Raw genomic sequence first — 7,463 nt, 5'->3', positions numbered from 1 at the left:
TCTTCTTCCACACCATGAGGATTGCTTTCCTTTGGAGCATTTTCTATGTCCTGGATGGACAATTTTCAAGTTCTTCTTACAAACCTACATCATCATCTTCACAAGTACTTTTGGTAGCAATATCATTAGTTTCATCAAAAGTTACATAAATAAGTTATTTAATAACAAGAGTTCTTCTATTATACACTCTATAAGCCCTTTTATCACTAGAATAGTTCAAAAAAATATTCATCCATTTTCTTATCAAATTATCCAAGATGTTCTTTTATATTCAAAATAAAACGCTTACAACCAAAAATTTTGAAATAAGCTGATGCGAAAATAGGATCCAATGATTTAAGTTCAAGTCATGTAAGTGGGGGATCTATTGAATTTCTTCAAATTTGTCCTTCCTTGGTTTAGTTTTTCTTAATTTTTAGTCATTTATGTTAGTCCAGTTGTTAGTGTCGCTTGGGACATTAATTCCAGCAATAGTGCACGGTTTCAAGGTCAAGAAGTTAAGGGTCCATGGTCAAGAATCGATGGCCAGATTCACTATGGACCCAATTCAATCCATGACTGGATTGAATTACATCTTGTGTTGGAGTTAATATTGAATCGTTAGTTTCATACAATAAAGGCTAAGGTTATATTGACCATTCTATAGCCGAACTGGAGTTAGGTTTAGTTTTCTATTCTAGTTAAATTAGAGCTTTAGAAAAGTAAATTAATTGTTTTCAAGTTTGTTTAGAGGTTTTTGAGTTTTATAAGGCTATAAATAAGCCTAACTTGTAATGTTTTCAGAGGTTAGACAATTATGAGATAAATAAAAATTGAGAATTTTCTCTTTCTTGTTCCTTTGAGAGCGTCCCTTGATACAAAGTGAGTCGTGTCTCATTTGTTCAAGTTTTGCCTTATCAATTCAAGACCACATTGAATTGTGGCTCCGTTCTACCAATAAATCTTAGTTTGCTATTTTGTTAAGTCATGAGTTGCGATTAAATTCAAAGTTCATACCTTTGCGGGTTAAAAGGGTTGAGATTTTTCCATCAACTTTGTTTTATAACCTGATCAAGATAGATTCTTCCGCTGCCTATACAATCTGTGAGGACTCGCAAAATTTACTTATTTAATCTCCTAATTCTCGCTTATTTAATTATTTATTTAGCCTTTTACTCCGAATATTATTTTCTAAGCTCTTGAGACCTAATTACATGGAAATATAGTTTCATTATATTTTTAAAATGACTTGTTTCAAAAATTAATTTCCTGGAGCGCGTTTAGTAAAAATAGTGAATAGTGCTTGGAGATTTTATCCGCTTGAGAGTACAATAAGTTTGGAATATTGGAGACATGTACAATGGACCTAAATTCGGTATTTTAATGTTTAAATACTCAAGTGATAGTTATTAGTACTATCGTTATAAGAATTTCTCGGAAGTTTCGCGTTATCGCGCTCAGATTGGAGATACGCGTTTTCACACGCGTGATTTTAATTTAGGAACTTTAGACCCTTATTTTGAGATAATTAAGAGTGAATGATATTTATATGAATATAAGTGCATTAGAGGTTTAGTGCACTAGTGAAACAAATGCAAGAGAAATCGAGCACAAAATGCAGGAGAGTTGACTTTTGGAGCATTTTGGACCACACATTCTTAAGCTTCTCATGGGTGCATCACACTAGATCAAAACCCTTCAATTCACCATCTAAAGTGCCGTGCAACTCTTTCTTTTTCTGCTCCAAGAACAGCCGGCCAAGGAAGCAAAAGAAACAACTCAAAGTTCTTCAAATTCCTCCATCAAATCTTCACCAAATCATCTCCAAATTCAACCAAACTTGCACCACACTTAGATTAACACTTGAGGAGTATTTTGAGCTGCAAAAGGGAGCTGAAAAGCCACGGTTTTCTGGAGCAAAGAGTGACCAAAAATTTCTGATCTAGTCATCCAAGAAGGTAGCAAATCATCCAACCCATAGATCTTAGTTTTTGTAAGATATATTGCACATATAAGGTTATATAATCATGTGGGTAGTCTTGTTTATGGTATAAAATGTGAAAGTGGGCTCTATGAACTCCCACTCTTGGGTTGTTGCTGATTTGATGATTGATGGTGGATATATTGTTGGTTTAGTGGTTAAAATGATGGATTAATGGTGTGTAATTAATAGAAACTTCATTGGGTGCAAGAAACAAAAGTTTCCGATTTTACCCCTGCCTTGTCCGATCACTTATGTGCAAAATTTTGAGGTTCTAATGGCTTGATTACGTTGTTTACATGTTATATTAGTTGTGTAAAAAGTTTCATTGAAAAATAACTTGATTTGGTTACCCAAATGTTGGATTTACAAAAGGTTAGCAATCTGGAAAATGAATCCCGTATTGCCCAGGCAGTCATTTTGTATAGGCCATAACTCTTCGCTCCGATGTCGAAATCAAGTGCCGTTTGTGGCATTGGAAACTAGACATTCCCAGATTTCCATTGGTACCAAATTCACATTCTGGTTCCACTTGAGTGAGCCACACCATTCGATTGAAAATCACTGTCCTGTTTCGTTTCTCTCTAGGAGACAGGACAGGACTTGTATCATGATGCTCAAAAACGAGCTGTTTGTGGATAGAATTTGAAAATGGTTTCTTCTGATAAAATTCAGATTTATGAATGTATTTTCCAACGCCACCAACCATGCTCAATTCCAAGTTGAATTGGGTGAGTTGTGGCCATATTTCGAAACTGATGCAGAGAGTAAAAAATCCTCTTTTGACTAGTTAAATGGCCTAGCTTGATTTGGGACTTGTTGTTTTGGAAACTTTGATGTCCAACATCTACCAAACATTATATTAGATGTTCCTTGGACTTTGTTTCACAAATAAATCAGATTTGGGTTGGTTGCTTTGGGCAAAATGTTTAAAAAGGAAAGAAGAGCTAGAAGACAGTTTTGCCTTGGAAATTCTTGAAAATTTGATGGTTTTGTTAACCAACTTGCCGTATGAATTTTCCTATGAAATTTGACAGAGAAAGAGCCCTTATATGGTAGTATAATCATACCAAATTTGTTGCCATTCCGAGTCTGTTTAGATGTTCAAACAAAGTCCCAAAGTTCATGTTTAAATCTGAAAATTCTTGATCGAGGAGGAATTTTTAGCCAACTTTGAGCTGCTATATCTTGGCGCTCAAAACTTCAATTCTTGTACCGTTTGTTTCATTTTAAACTTTGATTGTAGCTCTAATTGAGTTCTAAATTTTGGAGGTTAGTTCGTATTGTGTGAATTTTGCCGGATTTTCAAAGATGGTCAAAAACCAACCCCGAAACTGTCTAAATGGTCTCAAGCAGCAACTTTGAGTCAATTTTTGAATACCTTCTGTTTGGAATCATGGAAAAGTATCTTCTAGGAACTTTTAGCGTTTTTGAAGAAGTTTCCAACGGTATCAAGCTTTCCAATTTTGGACCTACATAGTGCAAGATACGATTTTTCTAAAATTGACACCTAAAGCTGAAATTTGTCAATTTCTTAGAAAATGAGATTTTGGAAACTTGCCTTCTTTTCTCGATACCGATTGAACATTTTGAACTCGATTTCATGGAAAATATTAGTCTCTCTCTTTAGACTTTAAAACTTTACTCTTGAGTCTCGATTATTAATAATTAAGGCCCAATTAATGAATTCCCCTTAGATTGTATAACCTTCTTTGATAAGTAGGGGTTCTAAGTGATAGTGTATAATAGTTAATGGTTTTTGCTCAGGTGCTCAAGGGGACCTTCAAGAGGAACTCGAAGTGGACGCCTAGACATTTGTTTGAGTATTACTCTCTTGTTGCTATAGGTGAGTGTTCCATATAGGAATACGTAATTGGAATAAGTCTATGACATGCTTAACCCATGGTCATTAAGTGTTAAGTGCTATATGATAAGAATTTACCACACTCATGCATATTCGAATGAGGTATACTTGAATTGCTCGACATGAAATACTTGAAGTATGTATACTTGAATTACTCAACATGAAATACCTGAAGTATGTATATTTGAACTATTAGATATGAAATGCTTGGAGAGCATATATACATGATGTGTTTACATGATTAATTATGCTATGGCAGCATAAGTCGGTTGGAGTGAATCTCCCCGACTCTTACGTGGTAAAAGTGGAAAACGGCCAATGGCGGCCTATTAAAATGACATATGTCTACCAATTAACCGTAATTACCACCGTTAACCGTTTACCGTTTACTGTTAACCGTGTTTACTTACCGTTTTCTAATCTATGTGGTTACTTGCTTACTTGATTATCATGAATCACATGTTATATGAAGTTGTCCATCATTGTTAGGCGAGTGTGTACTTTACCTCACTCGACCTATTCAAATGATGAATTTTATTTTTGTCGAATTACTTGGTTACCTGTGCATGTTGTAAGCTATAAGCTGAACTTGGGCCCTGCCTCGGTTACTGACCTACTCGAGCCAGGACTGGGCTCGGTCGGGTAGGTTGGAGCCCTGGACAACCGTTTCGGTATACTCGAGTATTACCACTGGAGGGATAAGGTGATGGCCAATCAAACCGAGGGGATCCGGAAGTCATAAGGTGCAGATGACCGACAGAGTTCCACTGAAACACCGTATCCTACAGTATATGTTTACCTTGTATCATGATAATTGTTTCGTGCTAAAATGCCAACATGAAATCCTGAGTTATGCCTGTAATAAGCTCCAATCACTCGTGAACTATACATGCTAATGTCTCATACCATGATAAATGTCTCAAATTACCGTACAATGATTATCACCTCATGATAACATGCCATTGTGTAACCTTGAACCATGCATATGATATGCCCAACTTACTTGATTTATTTGAACTGTTAGAGTGTCTTGGAACCTCACTGGGCTGTGTAGCTCATACCACGTTGTGGATTTCTTTTACAGGGTTCGAGACTAAGGGTGCTCGTGAGTAGTACTAGATTGTTTTCTTTTGAAAACTTTAAGCTTGAAAGCTACATAATTGTAAGTGTGAGATATTTGAAGTACTTTAATTATGTATTGAAGTTACTTAAAGTATTTCGAGCTCTTGAATGATGGATTGTAGTGAGTCCTGGCGAGAGATGGGCAGGCGTCCCGCGGATACCCTTTGGTTCGCCTTAGGGAGAAGTGGGGGCGTCACACAATCTATTTCTTCAAGAGCGGAAATTTGGAGATTCGACTTCGCATCAGTAGGTATCAGAGTTTTGACTCTTAATCCAAGGTAATATCCTTTTCTTTTCTTGTTTTTCTATTTGTTCTTCTACCAAATTCTACCCAATTTTTTTTTAAAAAAAAGTTTCACCTCTAGGGTTTGAATCTCCATAATTTATTGTGTTGTTGTTTCTAGTTGATTTCATATTTTCTTGTTGAGTCTCCAATCATGCCTTGTTTTGTGTCACGTCTTGTTTCATTGCTTTTGTTTAATTGAGTAAAAAAAAAATTTTAACTGTTCATCGAATACTGTAGCATCGTACTATTCATCGAGTACTATATATCGGGTACTGTAATGTCATTATTGTAGCAATTACTATTCATCATACTGTAGCAGTTACTGTTCATCTGAAACAAAATTTTTTTCAAATTTTAGGATTCTTGAAACCCTAGTTCATCTTCTTGGGTATTTGCGGCTAATTTTTGTTTCTTGAAGTGGTAAGTTGAATCGAAAAAAAATAGAAAAAAAGAAAAGAGATTGATTCGTGGAAAAAAAAAGGAGAAAAGAAATGAAAAAAAGTAAAGACAAGAAAAGGAAACGGATCCAAGCCAAACAAGAAAATAGTATTGAATTTGGAAACCTAATTTGACTTGAATTGTTGCCAAATCTGGTCACATCAATCCTCGTCCAATTTCGTTTGTTAAACCGCACTTAGGAAAGCTCTTAAGCTAATATCTTACTTTCCAAAAGTGAACCCAAGTTTCCCAAACAAATTTTCAAATCTGGTTGCCAAACAAGTTTTCAAATTTCAACCACTTCTTGGTCGAGTAGAAGTTTTCTAGGTTCCTGAATTTCTGCTATTCGTGTCATGTTTTATTTGAGTGTTGTCCAACCACAAAGTAAATTATTTTGAGTCTTATTTTCAGCTTGATAAGTGACTAATTTATGTAATAATTGTATAACATTTTATATTATTTTTAGTCACTTTGGTTATATTATTGGAAGAAAATGATTCATTTTGGCTATAATTGGTGTAAAATGCTTTTGTTCAATTAAATGAGATTTTTATCTCTTTTTACTTGGATTTTGTGTATTTTGACAGTTTTGACACATTTTCGTATTTCGGCTATAACTTGAGTTACAGTGATCAGATTAAGATGATTCTTAAACCAATTTGAAGATAAGAGATAGATCTACAACTTTGGTGAAGACATCTGAATCCAGTTTGAAGGTTTTCCAAGTCAAAAAGCCGAAGTACAGTAGCCAATTTCATTTGGTCGAAGCTGAAACAGGGCAATGAGCAGTCAAGGATATTTTGGTCATTTATCAGCCTACACAGATCCAAATGAGGTGATTCTTGATGCATTGGAAACTAACTCAAAGGACTACAAGTTTCATGTTTTGGTCAAGAGCTAAATTAGCTTTTATCATCAAGAAAATTTCAGTTGAAGTTGACTCAAAATCGGAGCAGAACTGGAAATTGAACAAAAGTGCACCAAAATGTCACTGTAGCAATCTGGCTGGAACTTTGCCGGATTTATGGCTGGATTGTGGTCAAAGAAGGCTGCTCTTTATGCAGAAAACTCAATTTCACCTCCAACAAATCACATGCAATGCTAGACATGTGAGAAACATTACCAGCTGTAAAAAGGAAGTGTAGGCCTTATTTTCTTGACTTCCTTTGTCTTGAAATAGCCAAATCTTGCAAGGAGAATAGAGAGATATGGGAGAAACTTGGAGTGCAGAGATGTAGCTCTTGCACTTTCTGAGTAGTAGGATAGTTTAGTTTAGAATAGTGTAGCTCTTCCATTCTTGTATATTAGCTAGATTATGATGAAAATAGAGATGAAAAAGGAGGAGTTGAAGCTCATGTGACAAGGGTTATCTCTTTTCCAACTCTTTATCTTTGTATTGGATTCTAAGTTTAGTTGATATGCAAGTTCTGGATTTTGTATTCAATATGTGTCTCTAAAGTTTATGTCTTGGGTTTGGTTGAACTTTCTATAATTGTTAGTGTTTATTATTTGGTTATTTGATTGCTATGATTTGAGCAAGTTATTTAGCACGTTGGCTCTTTAAATCATGATCAATCTGGTACCATTAATTATGATTATCTAAGGTGTTGTTTCTACAATGAAAATTGAGATTTAACACTAGTTCAAGAAGTATTAAACATAGGGAGTACACTCACGAAAGTAGAGGTGTACCTATGTGGTTTTTAGTGATTCATTTCATGTAATTTCACTGAAAAAATGAACTTGTAGCTAATTTCATAACCATGAGAATATGTATGGATTAGTTATAAGTA

At 35.0% G+C, this 7,463-nt stretch overlaps 1 long non-coding RNA gene across 1 annotated transcript; it reads left to right on the top strand.

Annotated features, from left to right (window-relative positions):
• The first annotated feature begins 1,688 nt into the window (after positions 1-1,688).
• Positions 1,689-7,114, top strand: LOC140014529 (uncharacterized). Its single transcript, XR_011821296.1, has 2 exons — positions 1,689-1,937; positions 3,728-7,114. It is a non-coding gene; the product is annotated as an uncharacterized lncRNA (long non-coding RNA).
• The last annotated feature ends 349 nt before the right edge of the window (positions 7,115-7,463 follow it).

The sequence above is a fragment of the Coffea arabica genome, chromosome 9e (genome assembly GCF_036785885.1).
Source record: "Coffea arabica cultivar ET-39 chromosome 9e, Coffea Arabica ET-39 HiFi, whole genome shotgun sequence".
In the NCBI taxonomy this organism is placed as follows: Eukaryota; Viridiplantae; Streptophyta; class Magnoliopsida; order Gentianales; family Rubiaceae; genus Coffea; species Coffea arabica.
The sequence above is the reverse complement of the archived record's forward strand: the minus strand, read 5'-3'. Positions and strand labels throughout refer to the sequence as shown.